The sequence below is a fragment of the Chinchilla lanigera genome, unplaced genomic scaffold (genome assembly GCF_000276665.1).
Source record: "Chinchilla lanigera isolate Chin_1 unplaced genomic scaffold, ChiLan1.0 scaffold00015, whole genome shotgun sequence".
Classification (NCBI taxonomy): Eukaryota; Metazoa; Chordata; class Mammalia; order Rodentia; family Chinchillidae; genus Chinchilla; species Chinchilla lanigera.
The window spans coordinates 8436101-8457696 of NW_004955416.1; the positions used below are offsets into that span (position 1 = coordinate 8436101).

At 41.5% G+C, this 21596-nt stretch overlaps 1 protein-coding gene and 1 pseudogene across 3 annotated transcripts in view; one reads left to right on the top strand and one right to left on the bottom strand.

Annotated features, from left to right (window-relative positions):
• Window positions 1-21596, top strand: part of Mga (MGA, MAX dimerization protein) — a 150136-nt gene that overhangs the window by 19865 nt on the left and 108675 nt on the right. The window lies entirely within an intron of this gene.
• Window positions 4418-4742, bottom strand: LOC102011864 (annotated as a pseudogene).

Below are 21596 nucleotides of genomic sequence, written 5' to 3' on the forward strand. Positions count from 1 at the left end.
AGTGCTGGGATTACAGGGATGTGCCACCACGCCCAACCTAACAGTATTACTAAAGTACAATCAACAGTGTAAGATAAAGTGCCCCATTACTAGCTAATTGTGGATAAAACCTTGGAGGATATAATTGTTTTACGTTTTAGAAGTCCAGTAGCAGTCCTTTCTCTATTTAGTCCTCTGCAAGGGTGCAAAATGTGAAGAATGCTTTCCATGCCACTAGAGGCAAAAGTTTCTAAACAGATTTACCTTTATTTAAAAGTTAAAAGCCAGGCATGGTGGTACATGCCTGTAATCCCAGCCGTGGAAGAACTGAGGCAGGAGGATTGCTGTGAATTTGAGGCTGGCCTGGGCTACAAAGTGAGTTCAAGGCCAGCCTGAACTGTGTAGTGAAACCCTGTCTCAAAAAGACACACAGAAAAAAAAGTTAAGAAATTGACCCGGTAAGGTGGTGCATGCCTGTAATCCTAGCCTTCTGGGAAGCTGAGGTAGGAGGATCACCTAGAATTTGAGGCCAGCTTGGGCTACATAGTGAATTTAAGGTCAGCCTGAACTATGTAGCTAGACCCCTGTTTCAAAAACAAAACGAAAAACAGCAACAAAACATATCTCTTAAAAAAATCCAAAAACCAAACAAAAGTTTAGAAATTGGGTTTAGGTGTTTTTTGTTTTTTTGTTTTTAAATGAAAACCATTTAGGTGACGAGTAGTTTTTGTTTCAGACTGTGAAGGTGGGTGGTTTTGTGAAAGAATCAAGTCCAAGAACTGACTTTGGAAGTCCGGCTTGACCTTTTAGGATTATATTAGGTGTTTTTTGTTTTGCAGCTATTGCTGTAAACATATTCTTTAACTTCTTATGAAACATATATCAGTTCATTGACACATTTCAGTTTATTTTTCGCTGATTTTTTGGTCAGAGGAATAAGGGCAGCAAGGCATTTCCTTAGACCCATGATTTGGAATCTAGGCTTGCCTGGGTATCTATCAATTGATTGAACCTAGGGCCTTGTGCATGCTATGCAAGTGTTCTACCATAGTGCTATATCCACAACTCCCCACCTCTTTTTTTTTTTTTTTTGAGTCAGGGTCTGCTATGTTGCTCAAGCTCGTTTTGAACTTGTGATCTCTTGTCTCAGCTTCCTAAGTTGCTTGGCTCACAGGCATATGCCACACTACCCAGCTTTTTTTTTTTTCTTTTCAGAACTGGGGATTGAACCCAGCACCTTGAATGTATTACTGAGCATATCTCTTATCTAAACCTTTCTGAAAATAAAAATATGTTGTTAGATTTATTTATTTATTTATTCTTTTTTGTTTTTGTTTTTTTTTCCGGTACTAGGAATTGAACTCATGACCTTCTCTTGCCAGGCAGGCGCTGTGCCGCTGAGCTAAACCCCCAGCCCTATGTTATTAGATTTAAATACACTTATGAGATGGAGTTTCATAGTGCACATGGGCGCATGTGTGTATATTTGTCAAGGATTGAACTCAGGGCCTTGTACATGTTAAGTATGTGTTCTACTGATGATAAGCCACACTGCTAGACCCACTTTCTTATCTGAGTTTTATTACTACAACCCAGAGAAGACAATTAGAAAGAATCAAGAGTCACTGCCGTTTTGCTTTGCTTCCCTACAAGGTACTGCTCTAGGATACTGGAGAAGGTTGGTCACTCATATAGCCATCAGAAATCAGTATGATACCCACCTTTTAAGGGAATCAAACTTTATTCTAGGCATTATATTAAGCAGCACACTGTGTCAAGCATCTCGGCTAGTTTAATCTCCTAAGTGATCTCTTTATCCTGACCTGGCTGTCTTACAGCATATATATATATGTAATTTTTTTTTTTTTCTTTTGTGAGACAGGGTCTTGCTATGTAGTTTAGGCTGTCCTTGAACTTACTATGTAGACTAGGCTGACCTCAAACTCGAGATGATCCTCCTGCCTCAGCCTCCCAAGTGCTGAGATTACAGGTGTGTGCTACCACACCTGGCTCTTAACGTATATTTTAACATGACAGAGTTATGCTTTGAAATTAGAGATGCTGATGCTGTGAAAGTCACCAAAACCCTAAGTGGCTTTCTGTTTTTGATCACTAAGAGTTAAAATCTGATGGGCATGGTGGCACATGCCTATAAGCCTTGCTACTCAGCATGTTGAAGCAGGAGGAATACAGATTTGAGGCCAGCCTGGGCAATTTAGCAATAACCTGCCTCAAAATTTAAAAAATTTTGGAAAGCGCTAGGGGATATAGCTCCCTCCCATAGGGATGGGAGGTGGGGGCGGGCAGCTAAATTCTTCCATGGCCTGTAGGGGTCTATATGATCTAGTCCCCTCTTCTTTGATCTCTTTTAACCAATTTCCTCACTGTGGTCTAGTTTCTCACTCTCTTTGTTTTTTCTTCTTCCTATGCCCACCTGCCACCCTTTCTTCCCTTCCTCTCTTTCTCTCTTGTCCCTCTCCTCTTCCCCTCCTCTTCTCTCTTCCCCTTCTCTTTCCTCTCTCTCTCTCCCTTTCTTTCTTTGTGGTTGTTTTGAGACAGTCTTGCTGTGTAGTTCATTCAGGCTGACCCTGAACTCACTATATAGCTCAGACTGGCCTCAAACTCTAGGTGATCTGCCTCAGCTTCCCTGAGAGCTGGGATTATAGGTATGCACCACCATGCCTGGCTTCATAAGCCCTTTCATTTCTAGTTTCTTCTGCCTTGAACATTGTTATAGCTTGTTTGCTAAATTCAAATTTTGTTTTTTTTTTTTTTTTCTTTTTGGTTTTTGGAGACGGGGTCATGCTCAAACTCAGGCACTTGTCCTGCCTCAGCCTGGGACTACAGGTACGCACCATTGCACCTGGCTTGATTTGAATGTTTTGATTCAAATTTTGATGTCTTCCCTGTCCTTTTTGCCTTTTTTGCCCCTGTAGCGACTCTATAACATATATCATACCATGTAGTATATATGTTTATCTTATTTGATATTTCTCTTAATAGACTATAAATACCATGAGGGCAAGAATTTGTGTTTTGGTTCTGGGATCAAACCCAGGTTCTTGTGGATGCTAGGATAGTAGGTAGGTGCTCAGCCACTGAGCTGCACCCCCAACGCAAGGCAGGGGCTTTTGTTCAATGCTTTTTCTGCAGTGCCTAGAAAATTATGGTGCATAAAGTAAGCTCTCAGTAAATATTGACTGAATGAATGACTATATAACCATAACACTAAGACCTGGGCAGTGTGACAACTTTCACTGTTTCTTGTTTTTTTTTTTTTTGTCTTCTTGAGACAGGGTTTCACTATCCACCTCAGCCTGGCCTTGAACTCACTGTGTAGCCAAGGCTGGCCTCAAACTAACAGGGATCCTCCTGCCTCAGCCTCCCAAGTGCTGTGATTAAAGGCATGAGCCACCATGCCTGGCTCACTTGGTTAAACAAGAAATTTTCTTTTTTGTTAAAGAATAAATCTAAGCCCATAGTAGTTAAATCATTTGTAGGAGTTCGTAACTCTTAACTGTCATGCTAAATAGCTTTATCTTGCATCATATCTTTTTTCATTTGTTTTATTTTGATTCTTGGGACAGGGTCTCCCTATGTAGTTCAGGCTGGCCTTGAATTCACTATGTAGCCCAAGTTGGCCTCAAACTCAACAGCAGTTCTCCTGCCTTAGCCTCCTGAGTGCTGAGATTACAGGCGTGCGCCACCGCATTGGGCTCTTCCATCATGTCTTACCATGCCTTCTGTTCTTAGTGGTGGGAGACCAGATATTCATATATGTGTGTATGGTGACTGCCATATAAATATTCAAACTTTCATGAGTTTGCTTATGTTGTTTCCTAAATGGGAATGTCCTTCTCTTTTCCTTTATCCCACTGAGATATAAATTTGTTTACAGAAGAAGTTAAGATTTAGAGAAAATGTGATGAGTGTGAAGTAAGCTAGGGGAGGTGAAGTGTTGAATATTGTGAACAGAGACCAAACAGTGAGAGATACACATACAGTTTTCTGCAATGTTTGGTTAGAATGAGGTTTTATTTAGGGTATAATAGACAATGAAGTTAATAAGAGGGAGGGTTATACCCTATTCTTGGGAGCTTGGAGTTTGAAACTAATAAGCTGGTGTGTGTGTGTGTGTGTGTGTGTGTGTGTGTGTGTGTGTGTGTGTGTGTGTTATTTATTTATTTATTTTTTAATCTTTTGTCTTTTTGAGACGGTGTTGCCATGCAGTTCAGGCTGGCCCTGAGCTCACTGTGTTGCCTAGGTTGATCTCAAACTCGCAATGATCCTCCTGCCTCAGCTTCCCAATTGCTGGGATTACAGGCGTGCCTCATCATGCCCAGTTCATTTGTTTTTATTCAGACCAAGGCTTGCTATGTAGTTCAGGTTGGCCCTGAATTGATTATGTAGTTCAGGCTAATCTTTTTTTTTTTTTTTTCAGGTTCATAATTTATTGTACAAATTGTGTATTACATGATGAGTTGACATTAGCTTCTCCAAGCATGGGACTTAACAGATGAAGTCAGACACTGTAAAATCCACTTACGTTGCCTTCACAGGTGGCATTTTTTTAGACCCTAACTTGAAGTACAAGACTATCAGAGCAGTGCCTCCATATGTGGCCAGTACACAATTCATTCTACCTGTCAAGAGTGTAAGAGTTGAAATATTTTTGATGCCAGTGAATTGGAACTGGGCATTGTTTTCTGGACCTGCCATGATTTCAATCTTGCCAGAAACACAAATCCACGTCCTTCAACTTACACAGCTTCCTCCACAGCCTGGCTGGAAGAGGCCACCTTACCTTCTCCACTCACGGTCAACGGGCGTTCTCAAGGCTGATCTTAAACTCATAATGATCCTCCTGTTTTAGCCTCCCAAGTGCTGGAGTTACTGGTGTGTGCCACCACAGCTGGTTTAAGATTTTGATTTTTGAAGGAAAGATGGAGTCTGAGGTAATGGACATCTGAATGGTGATCTCTAATAGGCAGTGAGAGACTTGTGAGAGAGAATAATTAGGCCTGGAACTAAAACAGTGTATTTTTTATTTTTATTCTTTGTAGTCCTGGGGATTGAAATCAGGGTCTTTTCACTGAGCTATGTCCCCAAGACTTTTTTGTAATTTTTATTTTGAGACAGGGTCTTGCTGCCACTCAGTTGCACAGGCTGGGGTTGAACTGTGCAGTATTTTGGCCTCAGCCTCCTAGGGTGCTGAGATTTCAGGTGTGTGTCACTATGCCTACCATAATATTTTCTTTTCTTTTAATTTAAAAATTTTTTTCTGGGAATTGAACTCAGGATCTTCTGCTTGCCAGTCAGGTGCTTGTGCCACTGAGCTGTATCCCCAGCCCTCAGGTTTTTTCTTCCTTTTGAGACAGGGTCTTGCTGTACAGTTCAGGCTGGCCTTGAGCTTACTTTGTAGCCCAGGCTGGTCTTGAACTCAAAATGATGCTTCTGCCTCAGCCTCCTGAGTGCTCTCACATTTTTTCTGTTGTGTAACATACAGAAAAGTACAGATCTCATGAATATACAGTTTGATGTATTTTTGAAAAATAAATATTCCTTGATCCAGTATCTTAACCAAAAAAATTATTGGGCTTCTCAGTGGTAGAGTGATTAGTGTAATGTGAAGTGTTTGCAGCACTGCAAAAAAGGAAAAAAAAAAGGCAATTGTTTCTACACTCAGGATCTACCCTGGTGATGAACTATAACTTTTTTTTTCTTTTTGAGATAAGGTTTTGCTATGTAGTTCAGGTTGGCCTTGATCTTACTGTATAACCCAGGTTGGCTTTGAACTTACGGAGATCCTCCTGTTTCAGTCTTTCAGAGTGCTGGGATTATAAGCGTATGTTACTACACCCAGTTCTAATGTTTAGTATTTTAGTATTTGTGCTTTATCACCTTTCATCCTAAACACTCTTGAGGCAAGGACTGTACCTGTGTAATTTATCAGAGTGATCCAGGTAAGATGGTTTTCATTGATGACAACTTGGAAGAGTCTTGTTTTGATAGTAGTTGGTACTGGAGGAGGAGAGCATTCTCTCTGGGATTATACTCAGCTGGTCTTCCAGTGATTCCATTTAGTCTTTGTTGTTTTATTGTTTGAACTTTTGCAGCACCAGTCTGTTCCACTTGATTTCATACCTCATTTATGCCCTCTGTTGTTAAGTTTCTTAAAGACTTTGGTTCTTACTCCTCTTTAGAAAGGAAGTCTTTGAGATTGGGAGCTTGTCTCATACTGCTGCTTATAGCTGCTTGTAGTGCTGAGTAAATAAGTGTTGTGTTTCATGTTTTAATTGCTTTGAAACAGTGCTGAATTTATATGATGTTTGTTGTGAGAAGCTCTTCAGGTAATAATAATAAAAAAACACAATAAAACAGAGATTTATATTCCCTTGAGGCCCAAAATTCATGTATGCCTGGGCTTGGTGGCACATACTAAAAAAAATTTGAGCGATATAGCTCAGTGATAGAACATTGAGGATACTATCCCCCACTACCACACAAAACAAGATCATTTATTATTATATGCGAGTTGGGTTCTGGAGATGGAAACGAATGCCTTGTACATGCTAGGCAAGCACTCTACCCACAGCTACAGCATTAGCTCCTCAAAAATTTAAAAAGTAGCTGGATGTGGTCATTTATGCCTGCGATCCTAACTACTTAGGAGGCTGAAGCAAAAAGATCTTGGGTTTGAAGCCATGATAGTGAGGTCCCCTCTCAAAAGAAAAAAAATTAAAAAGTAAAACAAGTGTGCCGGGCAGGGTGGCGCATGCCTCTAATCCCAGCACTCAGGAGGCTGAGGCAGGGGGATCGTTGAGAGTTTGAGACCAACCTGGGCTATAAAGGGAGTCAAGGCCAGCCGGAACTACATACTGAGACCCTGTCTCAAAAAGACCCCCCCCCAAAAAATTTACTGGGCGTGGTGGTGCACACCTGTAATCCCAGCACTAGCCTGTAATCCCAGCACTTGGGAGGCTGTAGCAGGAGGATCATTGTGATGGCAGGAGGATCCTTGTGAGTTGGAGGCCAGCCTGGGCTACAAAATGAGTTCAAGGCCAGCCTAAACTGCATAGTGAGACCCTGTCTCAAAAACAACAAAAAAAGACAAACAAACAAAAAAACAAAAAACCACCCAAACTAAAACTGAAAAATGATCTGGGAATGTAGCTCAGTTTGAAGAGGGTTCAATCCCCAGTACTAGTATATAGTAAAAATTTTTTTGAAATTTAAAATACTGTACACATTTATTTATAACCTTTCTTTGCAGACACTTGAGAAAACTACTTGTTTTGTATTTGGCATATATATGTTCCAAACAGGAAAAAGAGGATTCTCGTGTTTTATGACTGTAAGATTTGGGAGTCATGGATCTCTGAGTTTATAATACGTATTTGGAAAAGTTTCTTTATAGGTCAAGAGTGTTTGTGTAAGTATGGCTGCTGACATTGGGTTGCATACATTTCCTAGAGTGATGTAAAAGAAACATTTGCCTCCAAGCTGCATGGAGGCCAACAGACCAGAGAAAAACTTGGATAAATCCAGTTTGCTGATTGAGTGAACTACAAGTTTACTTACAAGTCTTTAGATTACTTGGGGTTGCAGCACCACTGAAGTTGTCACCTGTCCTGTGCTAGAGTGCTGGTTTTATTGGGTACTGATTCAAACAGCAAAAGCAGGATCAAAAGCAAGAAAAGTTGATAGAAGTTATACATATATTCCCCTCCCAGCCTATCTTTATCAGGGAATTCTGCTGATCTTATTAAACATTCTCTAGTTGCAGTGACGAATGACCTTACTGTGCGTAATCTGGTACACAGTCTTAGTATCTGGCAGTGTGTGTGTGGGAAGTGGGGGTGTACATTACAAGATGGAGTTACTTTGGCTAGGGTTTAGAGGACAATTCTCACTATACACTCCACCCCTTTCTCTGGCTCTTACAGTCTTTTTATCCCCTCTTCATGATGTTCCCTGAGCCTTGAAGGGGTGTTATTTCCTTTGACTAAGAACTGAGTGCTGGGCTGTTATGCCATAGCAACAATATACTTATTTTATTTTATTGACAGGGTCTTGCTCTGCAGGTTAGGCTAGCCTTGAACTCACTCTGTAGCCTAGACTGGCTTTGAACTTGTGCTGGCTGTCCTACCTCACCCTCCCAAGTGCTGGGGTTAGAGCTGTGTGCCACCATGACCAGCAAAAATACACATTTTAGCAGCAGACATTCACTCCTGGAATTATATAAACGACAATTGAAAGTACATGTCTTTAATAGCCAAATAGAGAGCCTAGCCAGGGTGTAAAGTTTTCACAAACATTTTAATGATTTATATCAAGAATACCATGTCTATAGCCATACCACCCTGAATGAGTCTGATCTCATCTGATCTTGGACACTAGGCAGGGTTGGGCCTGGTTAGTACTTGGATGGGAAGAATACTGCATCTGTTATATTAGCTTTATTACTTAGAATATAAGCACAGCAAGTTGTGCTAATGAGGGCACAGGTGGCTCTATGGGTTGCAATTAACATGTCCAAGACCATTCTGTTTTGCAGTACTACTCTTCACATGTGTCTTTTATTGGCTGAGCAAGAAAGTGTCTTCATGTGTATAGTTCAGTGCTTTGGCAGTAAGGTTGGCATGAGCTTGCACTTGAAGTAAGGTATCTAGTGCCTCTGCTTGAGGTATGAACAGAGTGAAGGGATATTCCCACCATGTTGGTCGTCTGGAGGAGCAGGGCCTCAATGTTGGCAGGTTTCTGGGCCTAGTGGGCAAGGTATCATAAATCAACCTAGCAGAAAAGGCGATTTGACTATACATCTGCCAGTCCAGTCAGTTGTAGAGCAAGTATAGCCATAGATGAACCCTGCATAGCCACCTGGTGCCAGAAAGGGGATAACAGTGGGTGACTTTTTGTTTACCAGTCCATTTCATATTTTGTATTTATGCAGCTTTCAGGTGGCAACCATCCCATATGTTGACAGAGGGAAATGCCAGTCTCATTCCTTTCAGGACTCAAGGGGGCATGTACAAATGGTCATGTTCAGCTACCATCCAGGTCCCTCTGTCCCTCACTGAAGTGTGCCTGGTTTGGGATTCACTTACATATTTTCTTGCAGTTGCTAAGGCTTTATCCCTCTGCCAGGACATGTGTTCCCTTTATCTGTGTTACTTAAAGGAAGTCCCTGTGTTGGTTCTAAGGTCCTCATGAAGTTACAGTACTCCATTTCTGGGGGGACAGGGGCATCCCACTCTAGGAGAGGGAAAGTTTACCACATACCCAATAGTTAGCCTTATTGGGGGTTGTTGCTGTGGTCACTGCCCACTGCAAGAAGAGAGTCCCCTCAGCTGTGGCTGGCAGCAGCAATAATCTATGGGTACATACACAAAGTTTAGGTAGCAGTTATACTGGCACATCATATCCATTTAAAAAACACTAGTGGCTTCCCCACTGTGGCCTGTCATTTCCTCAACTATAGGTCTTTGTCCTGTCTTGCATTATCAAATGTGAGTCTTCTCCCTTGGAGCAGGCTTAAGGTCCAATTGGAAGTGGTTGGTTGTACTTAGACCAGTCATATCTTTACTGCACTGGTAGGTGAATCTTGCTTGGCATGCTGGTAGTGTAACATGCGAGGTCCCTAGTCAAGTAGGATTGTTGGTGACAATACTCTGTTGGAAGCCTGCACAGTGCATTATGGCACTATGAACATTAGCCAATAGGGAGGAAACTTCTGGCTTAGTCCAAGCTTCATTTTTTCACATTCTGTAGCCAGTGTGTGGTGTCCTTAGCAATAGGGGACTTACTGTCCAGTTTTGGCATGCAACCAACTCTGTCTGTATAGTATGGGGGGCCTCAAGGACCTCTCTGGCCAACAACTCAGGGTGGTAGCTTAGCAGTGGCACTGGGATTTTCATTCAGCAACCTTATGGCTTTTGAAGAACCTTTTCTCACTTATGCGGGGTGCATACATTAAAACCTTTTAACTGTTACTTTAAGAACCTATTTTTGCTTTCAATTTAGCAAACCCCCATACAGTTGTAAAGCAGGTGAAAGTACCATTGTGTTTGATTGTCCTGGGCCCAATTTTGCATATCAGTGTTGGTGAAATGGGTGTCCGTTTCACTGTCAATTCTCTATGGAGCACTGACTTTAATAGTCCTTTCTCAGTGGCTATTTTATAGGGGAACACTTGTAAGAGGCCTGTGGCAGTGTGCATGTAAGTGAGTGTATATTTCCAACCTTCACTCATAGGCATGGGCCCAATATAATTGGCCTACCAGTCTTATATGGAGCATGTTGGTTTGTGTACCTGCTCAAGTAGTGCATCCATCCTTTGAGACTGTACCATGTCCATCAGAATACTTTGTAGGAATGATTGCAACCTTTGCCATCTTGTCCATGTTGACTCCTCTGTGCCCAGACTTCATATGCACCTGGTGGGCAGCCTTTCCAAATTTCTAGAGACAAATAGCTTGCACCTTTGTGAAGACATTTATCTCTTGATTACTTAGCAGGGTATGGTCAGTCAGCTACATGAAAGACTGTTAGTGTGTCTGACTCATTTTGTGTTCTTTTATACCATCTTTCCACATGTTTTGGCCCTAGAGTGATCTACCAAGTGCCTGCTGGTGCTCCTTTTTCCATTATCCCATCCACTGGGTCAGTACTCTAAAGACCACCCAATTACCTATGCAGAGTCAATGGCCATTTCTCGTGAGTCACCATATTAATACTGCTCTTTTTTATTTTTTTGGTACCAGGAATTGAACTCAGGACTTTGCACTTGCGAGGCAGGTGCTTGTGCTGCTGAGCTGTAGTCCTAGCCCACTACTGCTCTTAACTCAGCCCATTGGCTGCTTTTCCCTGCCTGACTCTCTAGCCAGATGGTATCTGTACTAATTTTTATTGCCTCTGCTGTCCATTCCCGTTTTGTGCCTTGACTAGGCCATTGGTGTACTAAACATCTTCAGGAGTGGGTAGTGCCTGTTCTAGCACCTTATCTGGCTTGGCTTTTGGCTCCATCACTTGGGGTGCGTAAGTACCTTGGAATGACACTGTCCCCCAGCATGGCTTGCATGGCATTTGTCACAGGGCTGGCAGATAGGAGTCCACAATGCTCCAAGTATGTGTGCCACTTCTGTGAAATCTGATTTTGTGCTACCCCAGAAAAGGGGGTTGGCCAAAAGGCCTGGCCTTCAGTCTAGCCCTTTATTGGATATGTTGTTTTTAACATCTCAGAAGCAGATCCTGGGATGAATTCCATCTTGTGGAGGGCTTCATATGCAGCCAGAAACTGTTGCTCCCATGTTGTACACCCAGCTTCTGGCCCTTTTCATGACTGGTACAAGAACCCTGTTGGAACTGTCCGTTCAGATTGTTTCAGCTATAGACTTCAACTGTAGCCCTTGGGGCTTTCAGTAATCTCTAGAACAAACAGATGTTAGGGTATTGGGGCAGATAACTGTTTAGCCTGCTCCAGAGTGTCTTAGCTTGCTCAAAGCTCTTGAGGTCATTTGTCCCAATCCTGTGTGGTCTTCCTTGAGCTCTTTTGTCCCAATCCTGTGTGGTCTTCCTTCTTAACCAAGTTATATAGAGGGTAGGAACTTAAACAAGTGGGTTGTGAAAATATCTCAACCCTGCCAAGAGTCCTGAAAGCACTTGTAATTGCTTTGGAATCATTCGTATAGGCTGCTATAAAACAATTTTATTTTTATTTATTTATTTATTTTTTGGTACTGGGAATTGAACTTAGGACCTTGTGTTTGCCAGGCAGGTGTTTATTGCCGCTGAGCTATATATCCCTGGCCCTATAAAACAATTTCATTTTATTTTATTTATTTATTTATTTATTTTTGGTCTTTTTGAGACAGGGTCTTGCTGTACAGCTGACCTTGAGCTCACTTTGTGGCCCAGGCTGACCTCGAGAACTCACAATGATCCTCCTGCCTCAGCCTCCTGAGTGCTGGAATTACAGGTGTGTGCCACCACGCCTGGTTTATAAAACAATTTTAAATGACCTACTTAGATATTATGTGTGCTGGGTGTGGTGGCCCACGCCTGTAATCCCAGCACTCCCAGCACACCCAGTACACAGGAGGCTGAGGCAGGAGGATCATTGCGAGTTTGAGGCCAGCCGGGGCTACAAAGTGAATTGAAGACCAGCCTGAACTGCGTAATAAGACCCTGTCTCAAAAAGACAAAAAAAAAAAAGATACGATGTGTGTCTTGCACAAATATAAAACTTCCTAGCAGTTCGAGGCCATTGTCCCATGGGGGGATTGGTTTCCCATCCCCATTCCTTTAAGGGCCCTTGTATACAGTATCCTCGAGGTTTTTTTTCTTTTTTTTAATCTGTAAGATCCTCAGAAGTTAGCATATTATTCAACATTTTTATCGTAGGTGGGAAGGATAATAAGCCAAGGTCCCAGGCCACCATCCCAAGGCAAATGGGGGGTAGTGGTGGCTCTGTAACTAGGACCACTGCTGTGCTTTTGAAGTTAGTGCAGCCTGGTCATGGGACTCAGCAGCTACAGGAATACTGAAGAAAGCATCAGTAAGATCCAAAACAGTATGAGAGGATCCCATAGTTTGCATTAGTTGTTCAGTCAAGGGAGCAATGTTGGGTGTAGTGGCATGGATGGGGGACACCATTTTATTTAACTCTGTATAATCTCCAGTTTTCCTCTATGAACCATCTGGCTTTTACTGACTACACTGAACTGTTGAAAGACTATGGGTTGGGAAAATGACTTTTTTTTTTGTCTTTTGAGACAGGGTCTTGCTCTGTAGTCCAGACTGGCCTTGAACTCTCAGTGATCCTTCTATCACAGTCTTCTCAGTGCTGGGATTACATGTGTGCAATACCATGTAGAGCAGCGTTCTCACTATGTAGTCCAGGCTGTTCTCAAACTGTGATCCTTCTGCCTCAGCCTCCGGAGTGCTGGGATTACAGGTGTATGTCACTATGCCCAGTTTAGGGTAAACAGTTTTTACTTACTTACTTACTTACTTACTTACTTACTTACTTATTTATTTATTTATTTATTTATTTATTGTCTTTTTGAGACAGGGTCTCACTGTGTAGTTCAGGCTGGCCTTGAGCTCACTTTGTAGCCCAGGCTGGTCTTGAACTCACAAGGATCCTCCTGCCTCAGCCTCCCAAATACTGGGATTACAGGCATGTGCCACCATGCCTGGCTTAACTTTCTTAATAGTAGCTGTGATTTTCGTATATCCCCCTGACAGTCTATACTGCTTGGTATTAATTATCTCACATGGGATAGGCAGGTTTACTGGCCTCCATTTTGTTTAGCCTTTTGTCACTGCCTTTACAGTCTATACCCTCAGGTGGAATTCCCCATCTTGGTGTGCAGAGTGTACCCCATATCACATCTGTTCCTAGTATGTTTTCATCTAAGGGGTGATAAAAACTGTATATTTCCAGGAGCTGGGGGTTAGTTTTCCCTAGTACTAGCTTAGTTCTTTTTACCTTTGCTGTTCTTTCTCCATATCTATCTATAGCTTGTGGTGGTTGCCATGAATTAGGATGCTTTTTGCCCTGGTGTGCACCACGGCCTCTGTGGTTTGTACATCACTAGGAGACCAGTATATTTGTAGCTCGGTATGGGGCCTCCGTCCCATCAGGGAAGCAGCTGAGGAGGCTCTCACCCCATGAGACTTTCCTCAACAAGGTATGCTGAAGGCATGACACGTATTTTCTCTTTTTTTTTTTTTTCCTTTTTAGTAAACTGTTGTTCTGATTCTAGAGCTCCATTAACTTACCAGAACTGAACCAGGCTTTGTATTAACCTGTTCTTGTGCACCCCAGCATGGCATAAATGCTGCCACATTTGGTTCCTGATCACCTGAGTGTACCCCTTTTCTTTTTACACTTTGTGTATTTGGTTTGAATGGCAATCCCAGCCACTTAATCTGCAAGAGTTTCTCCTATTTTATAATGTCATGCCCCACTAAGGCTCCATATCACTCCTAGGGTCTCCGCTGGATTAGCTTTTCTCTTAGGTTCCTAATAAACATGGTTTTACCTCACTGGTGAATTGGGCATCAAAAATAGCTTCTCACATCCCTGTCCCTCTTAACAGTGCTGCCCCTTCTCAGTAGAATTTTATTTCCCTGGGCTGGGGATATAGCTCAGTGGCATAAGTGCTTGCCTGGCAAACCTGAGGTCATGAGTTTGATTCCTGGTACAAAAAAAAAAAAAAAAAAAAAAATTATTTCCCTGATGGCCCTTTTGAGTTATTCTGTAAGGGAATGGTTACCCTCAAATTTCTGGAGATTGTCCAGCCTCTGTCTTGGAGAGATGGTATGTTATATTGCTCAGTTTTTCTGCCTCCCTAGTGCTTAAGTTGATCCCACCTGCCCCTGTATCCTAACACTTCATAAGCCAAACAGTCAGAGGCTCTTTTACTGCTTGCTTGAATGTTTTCCTAATTTTAGTACTTCAAAGGCAGAGTATTCCCTGGTGACCATAGTTTTCTGAATAGGACGAGTATTAGTATCTGCACCTGCATACCAAATCATGGACTTTCTCTTCCTTTGTATTAACTGTCGGACTTGGAGAGTGTTCTCCACAACCTTCACCCCCTTATTTTTCTCTAATATCTGACTCTTCCCATGGATTTCATGTTTTTGGGTTCCAGATGGGATTTGCTAACACAGTGTAGACCTTGCTGTCTGCTTTTTGCTTCCTTAGCTATAAGAATGATAGGCTAGGGTTTCTTTTTCTTTTTCTTCTTTTTTTTTTTTTGTCTTTTTGTGGCAGGGTCTCACTATGCACTTCAGGCTGGCCCTGAGCTCACTTTGTAGCTCAGGCTGGTCTTGAACTCATGACCACCCACCCTCCTGCCTCAGCCTCCCAAGTGCTAGCATTACAAGCTTGTGCCACCACGCCTGGCTAAGGGTTTCTGTCTTGTTCTGTTACCTAATTTCTCTGCCAAATCAGTGGCTAAAGTGGAGGATGCTACTTGCATATCCTTTTTATTTGTGAATTCAGATTTTTAGCCGGCAGTTTCCCCTCTGGGAAGACAGCTGAAGTCTCAGGAGTATAACTTAGCACCCAGAACAGGGGCCATGTCACAGTGGCTACAACTCTCCTGCAATCAGGACCACCTTCAGAGATAGCAGGATGCTCTCCAGTTTATTAGGCATTTTGGGGGCATCCTCTTTACTCATGTGGTAGATTACACTGTCTAGGAGGTACACTGCTCCATACAACATGGAGGAGGATGGCCACCCTGGGGCTTCCCTCTCAGATACTCTTCCTTGACTCATCTCTGGGTTTGTTGTATCCTTTGGGTGCTAGATGTTATATAAATTTCTTAGAGAGAAGTAAAAGAAACCTTTGCCTGTGAACTACAAGAGGTCTGACAGACCAAATGTCAACTTGGACAAGTCTAGATTGGTAAGTAAATGAATTTATTGGGCTGCTTAGAGAACAGTGGACAACTTGTGGCTTATGCAGCACCACCAAACCGCCAGCAAACCGCCACCCCCTCCTGTGCTGGGCTGTTGGTTTTATTGGGCACTGATTAAAACAGAAAAAGCAGGATCAAAAGCAAGAAGGGTCCTTGGGAGAAGCTGTGAGGATGCCACTCCCAGCCCATCCTGGTCTCAGTAAGCCTTGGGCAGCATGGTGGTGGATGACCTTGCTGTGCTGCGGTCTGGCACACAGCCTTGGTGCCTGGCAGTGTGTGGGGGAGAGAGATGCACTGCGAGATGGAGCTACTTCGGCTGGGGTTGGGAGGAAAATTATCACTACACTGACAACTGAGCAAGTTTAAAATGAAGATGACAATGAGGGAAACTGTGAGAAGAAATATACCTAAAACCAAGATAAGAGTAAATTTTTATTGTGACTGTAAGAATTGTACATTTTCATGTGTGTCTTCAGCTAATTTGCTTTTTGTAACTTTTGTAAAACCAAACTTCATTTATTTATTAGCTCTTAAATATTTGGTGCCTCTAGGTGATGTATACTTAACTCTTTTCTTATTGATTGATTGATTGATTGATTGAGAGAGGGTCTCACTATGTAGTTCAGATTGTCCTGGGCTCACTCTGTAGCCCAGGCTGGCCTTGAACTCACACTGATCCACCTGCCACAGCCTCCCAAGTGCTGGGATTACAGACATGTGCCACCACACTTGGCTGTACTCTTCTACTTTATATGTGTCCTCATGACACATAGTGTTAGTACTTTCCATTATGATGAACAAATACTTGAGATAAGTCAGTTCATAAGGAGGAAAGATAGGGCTGAAGATTTAACTTGTTAGTGTCATCCTTGCCTAGTACATGCAAGGGCCCTTAGCTCATTCCCCAGCACCACACAATAAGGGAGAAAAAAGTAAATTAACCAGGAGAAAAGATTAATTTTGGATCACAGTTTCAGACCATGGTTGCTTGGCCCCATTACTTTTGGACCTATTTTGAGGCAGCACATCATGACAGGAAGATGTTGTGGAGGAAGCTGTTTACTTTGCAGTAGGCAGGAAGCAAAAAGAAAAAAGAAAAGAGACCAGTGAAAAAAGAAAAAAGAGCAAGAGACCAGTGTCCCAACAGTCCCCTTAACCTGAGACTCCCAATGACCTAAGGCTTTCAAGGCCCTGCTTTTTAAAGGTTTCCAACATCTTCCAACAATGTGCTGGACTGGGGACCTAGCCTTTAACACATTAAATGTGGGGGACATTTCAGATCCAAATTATTGCATTGAAGTATAGTTTTTATCATATGTGGGGAGGTGTATCACTTAGTGTTTTAATAAACAAAAGGTTTTCATTGTGCTTTTCTTAGTACCCTAGATCCCTTTTAGCATTTCTGTTATTTGGCCTTGGTAAATCTAAATCCTCGGTTTGTGTTTATTTCTGAGTGCCAAGGATGACTAGAGTAAGTCATGTAATTGAACTATTCTGCTGTTGGTATGGACTGCCTATATGGCTCTTGATATTTGTAACTCATTAATTTATGGTTTATTGACTTTTTTGCTCATTCTCAAGATGGAGAAATACATAATGGATTTCATACTATTACCTTATTCATTTTTCAGATACATATATTTAAGTGTCAGCTGTTTTCTGGCCATTGTATTCATGAGTAGAAAATTTTACAGGAGACAGTAACAATGTCAAATACAGTAGATAGGTAGATAGTCATGGTTGTAATCTTAGTACTATGGGAAGCTGAGGCAGGAAGATCTCAAATTTGAGTCCTGCCTGAGTAGCTTAGGACTTTAGTAAGACCTTGTCTCAAAAAACAAGAATTTGGGTTGTAGCTTAGTGCCAAGGCTTTGGTTTTAATCCCCAGTTTTTTTCTCCAGTAGTGGGGGAGGGGGAATGGGAAGAGAAAGAAGAGGAGACTGGAGAAAGGTGAAAGGAGGGAGGAAAAGCCAAGAGAACAACTTACTAAGAAGAGGAAAAAGAGGCAGGATGACGCATCCCTCTTGTTGGGGTGAGACATGAAAAGTTGTAACAGAGGAGAAACGGAGTTTGAAGATACGTTATGGTTACAAGGTATGGTGGCACACACCTGTAATCCCAGCACTTGGGAGGCTGAGGCAGGAGGATCGTTGTGAGTTTGAGACCAACCTGGGCTACAAAGTGAGCTCAAGGTCAGCCTGAAGTGCATAGCAAGACCCTGTCTCAAAAAAAACAAAACAAACAAACAAAAAAACCCATGGAATTGCCAAGTTGCCCAGGCTGAGCTCAAATTTGTGATCCTTGTATCTCATCCTCCCAGAGTACTGGGATTACAGGCTTGTGCTACCATGTTTGCTCTTCTTACCTGGTATTATTCTTACCTGTTGTGATATCTGCTTAAATGTTTTACTCCTACAGAGGCAACTCTGTCATCAAATTCTGTATAGTTTATTATTCTTTTTTACAAACTTCATAGCTGTTGCCCATGATATTGACTCCATTTTTCTCTCTCATTAATTTTATTTCTCCAGGACCCCCATGGAAAAATACTTTCTTCTTTATAAACTCTGTAGATTCCCTAGGCTCTGTGCATGCCTGCAGTGTTGCCAAAAGGCCATTTCCACACTGCACATTACCACGTTTTGCAATGTCATTATCCTGCCTTTGCAGTCTGAACTTAAATTTCTTATTTACTTACTTAATATTTTGAAACTATGTACTTCAGGCTGGCCTTGAACTCACTAGATAGCCCAGGCTGGTCTCAAACTTACAGTGATCCTCTTGCGTCAGGTTTCCCAAGTGCTGAGATTAGAGCTGTGTGCTACCATGCCTGGTTTGAATTTAAGCTTCTTGCAGGTATTTGTTTTATTTATTCACTTAGCTATGATTTAATACCTTGTACATAGTACTTAAGTGTTTAACTGATTGCATGTCATTTTTTATGTTACTAAGGATGGATAACCTGGAGAACGTTAGGTAGAAGGAAAAAATGTTGGTCCTATGTAATATTTACAATCTTTTTGTGGTTGTTTGTTTTGAGGCAAGGTCTCACTATGTAGTCCAGGCTGGCCTTAAACTCACAGTTGATCGTTCCGCCCTATCCTCTAGAGTGCTAGGATTGCAGATGTATGCCCCCATGCTTGGTTTATAATTTACAATTTACATGTAGATAATTTGCATTATGTATTGCACTCAAGTTGTTTGAATATTAAATATCTTTATATTCTTTCTCTCTGTAGCCCAGGCTGGCCTTGAATTTACTAGGTAGCCCAGGCTGGCTTCAGCCATCCTCCTGCCAACCTTCTGCCTCAGCCTCCAGAGTGCTGGCATTATGTATTCTCTATTTTTTTTGTCTTTTTGAGACAGGGTCTCGCTATGCAGTTCAGGCTGGCCTTGAGCTCACTTTGTAGCCCAGGCTGGTCTCGAACTCACAACGATCCTCCTGCCTCAGCCTCCCGAGTGCTGGGATTACAAGTGTGCACTACCAAGCCCAGCCCTTGTATTCTCTATTTCAAAACAACTTTTTCTTGTGTTTTAGTAGTTATTCCCTGCCCTCCAGTGGTTCAGTCAGATTATAGCTAACAATGTTAGTGAAGGTAAAGTATATAAAATCCTGTTAGTGTTTTAAGTAGTATTAAAATCTCATTTGGTTTATTTTTCAGACAAAAAACAAGTTTTTCTTCCATTTTGTCCTTACATTTGATCCTTTTGGAGCCCATTTAAACTTAGTGTAGCTTTACTTGTTTTTTTCTTTGCTACCTTGTGGCACACTTAGGTATGCAGTGATTGGGTAGGTGCTTCACTCTGATCTTGTTTTCACAACACTGTTCTGTAGGTGTATCAAAGTTCCAGGATCTTGCCTTTTTTCAGGGTATCTTCCACTCTCACTGCCTCAACAGTTTTTTTGTTTGTTTTGTTTTTTTGTTAATCTTGTGTTGTCCCATGGTCTGGATTAGGGTGTCTCCTGGTTTAGATCCTCTTCATCTGTATTGTTGATGAAGAGGAGCTGACTCTTGCTTTCTGGGCAAGGTGACTTATACTCCATCCCAGGCCTATGGATATTGTTGTTGTTGTCCTCATCATTATTTTGAGACAGGGTTTAGCTACGTAGTTTAGGTTGACCTTGAATTCACTATGTAGCCCAGTCTGGCCTTGAACTCATGGCAATCCTCCTGCCTTAGCCTCCTGAGTGCTAGGATTACAGGTGTGCACTTCCACACCCGTCTTACTATTTTTTTCTCAGAAGAGTAAACTTGGGTATCTAAGGGGAGCTGCTGGATGGTTGGTCAGTAATTCTCAGTACTTGTGTGCAAAGGTGTTTTCTGTGGTTTATCAAAAATTATAACAATGTAGCAACATTTAAATGTATATTAGATTATTATTCATTATAAGATGTATCCTGTCTAGTTTATTTATTTATTTTTTTTCTTTTTGAGACAGAGTCTCGCTATGCAGTTCAGGCTGGCCTTGAGCTCACTTTGTGGCCCAGGCTGATCTGGAATTTGAAATGATCTTCCTGCCTCAGCCTCCCCAGTCCTGGGATTACAGGCGTGTGCTACCACGCCTGGCTTAGTGTTTGATTTTAAACTGTTTTTTTTTAAAAAGAATTTGTACATTGTTAATTCCCTACCACTTTGTTTGTAACTCTGTATTGTCTGTATTGTGCTTGTGATATGTTGTAAAATGTTGTATGTCTGTTAATGTTTCCCTCCTTTTATCCTTAAAATAAAAAAAATAAAAAAAAAAATAAAAAGAATTTGTAAACCAGGCATGGTAGCGCACACCTGTAATCCCAGCACTCGGGAGGCTGAGGCAGGAGGATCCTTGTGAATTGACCAGCCTGGACCACATAGTGAGTTCAAGGCCAGTCTGAACTGCATAGTGAGACCCTGTCTCAAAAAGACAAAATAAATAAATAACAGTTTGTAGTGATAGTGGGAGATACACTTGTAAGATAAAATTTGTTCACCTTATGATGCTTTTGGGGAAAAATATTACTGTTCTATGATGTCCAGTAATCTGGGAACTCTGTGGACTGCCACAGCACATTTCTGTACAGCAGTAGTACCCTTTGTGTAAAATAAACATGACCTCTTTGTCTGTATCTGCAGAGAATTTTCCAATGTATTTTACATCACAGGCTTTTTCTTGATTTTTGCTGGAGTTCAACCTTGCAGTTTAGTTGGTGTATCACAGTCATCTTTTTCTTCCCCAGTAGCTCTAGTTTTTGTTACTAAATTCTTTGTTACTAAAGTATCTTTTCATCCTTAAGATATTTGCTAATTTTTTCATATATATGAGAATATACAAATGGCGGTTTTCATTACTACTTGTTGCTTATAATAGCAGATGGTAAGTAATAGAATCACAACATTTCTTCCAACTTATAGTAAGAATGTTGATTTTCTAGGTAATATTCAGTCAGAATGCAGTCAATAAGCAGTTAGATGTCCTTAGAAGTCTCCCTTCAAGTATATGACTTGTCAGTAATATTTATTCCCTAAGGGGAAATAAATTGGGAGAAGAGTCACTGGATAGCAGTTTTTTTCTACTTACAACTGTACCCCTTTGGACACTGTTGTTTAAAGCAAGTACTGGCTTATATAAGTTGAGTCTGTACTGTGGTATCATCCCGTTTTTCTGGACTCCACATTATTGGACATTAAATCAAAATTTCTTATTTGTTATGACCTGAAAAACTGAGGAAGACATACATTAGGATACAGTTTTTAAAAATACAGTTGTGGTACATACTGTAAAGAAATAGAGTACTATGAGAGATATCACACAGGATGACCTAACCTGATTTTAGGGGCTAGGGAAAGTTTCTTGAAGAAGTGTGAAAGGTGAATATGAGTTTGGCCAAAGACATCTGGGAGGATCTTGTGGAAAGTGTGAGAAACCTGATGGTGTGGGCTTGAGATATGAGGCAGTAAAGAGGGAATGGTGTTTCTTAATGCATATGGATTACATTCCATTACATTTCTGCATTTCTGTCCTCCTCTTGTCCCTCCCCCTGTTTTTGGAGATAGGATCTCACTATGTGTAGTGCAGGCTGAATTGATATTCATATTCACATTCTTTCTTTATCTCACTGAGGACTGAACCAAGGGCCTTTGCATTGAGCTACTTCCTTAGCTCATTTTTAAAATTTTAATTTTTTTTTTTTTTTTTTTTTTG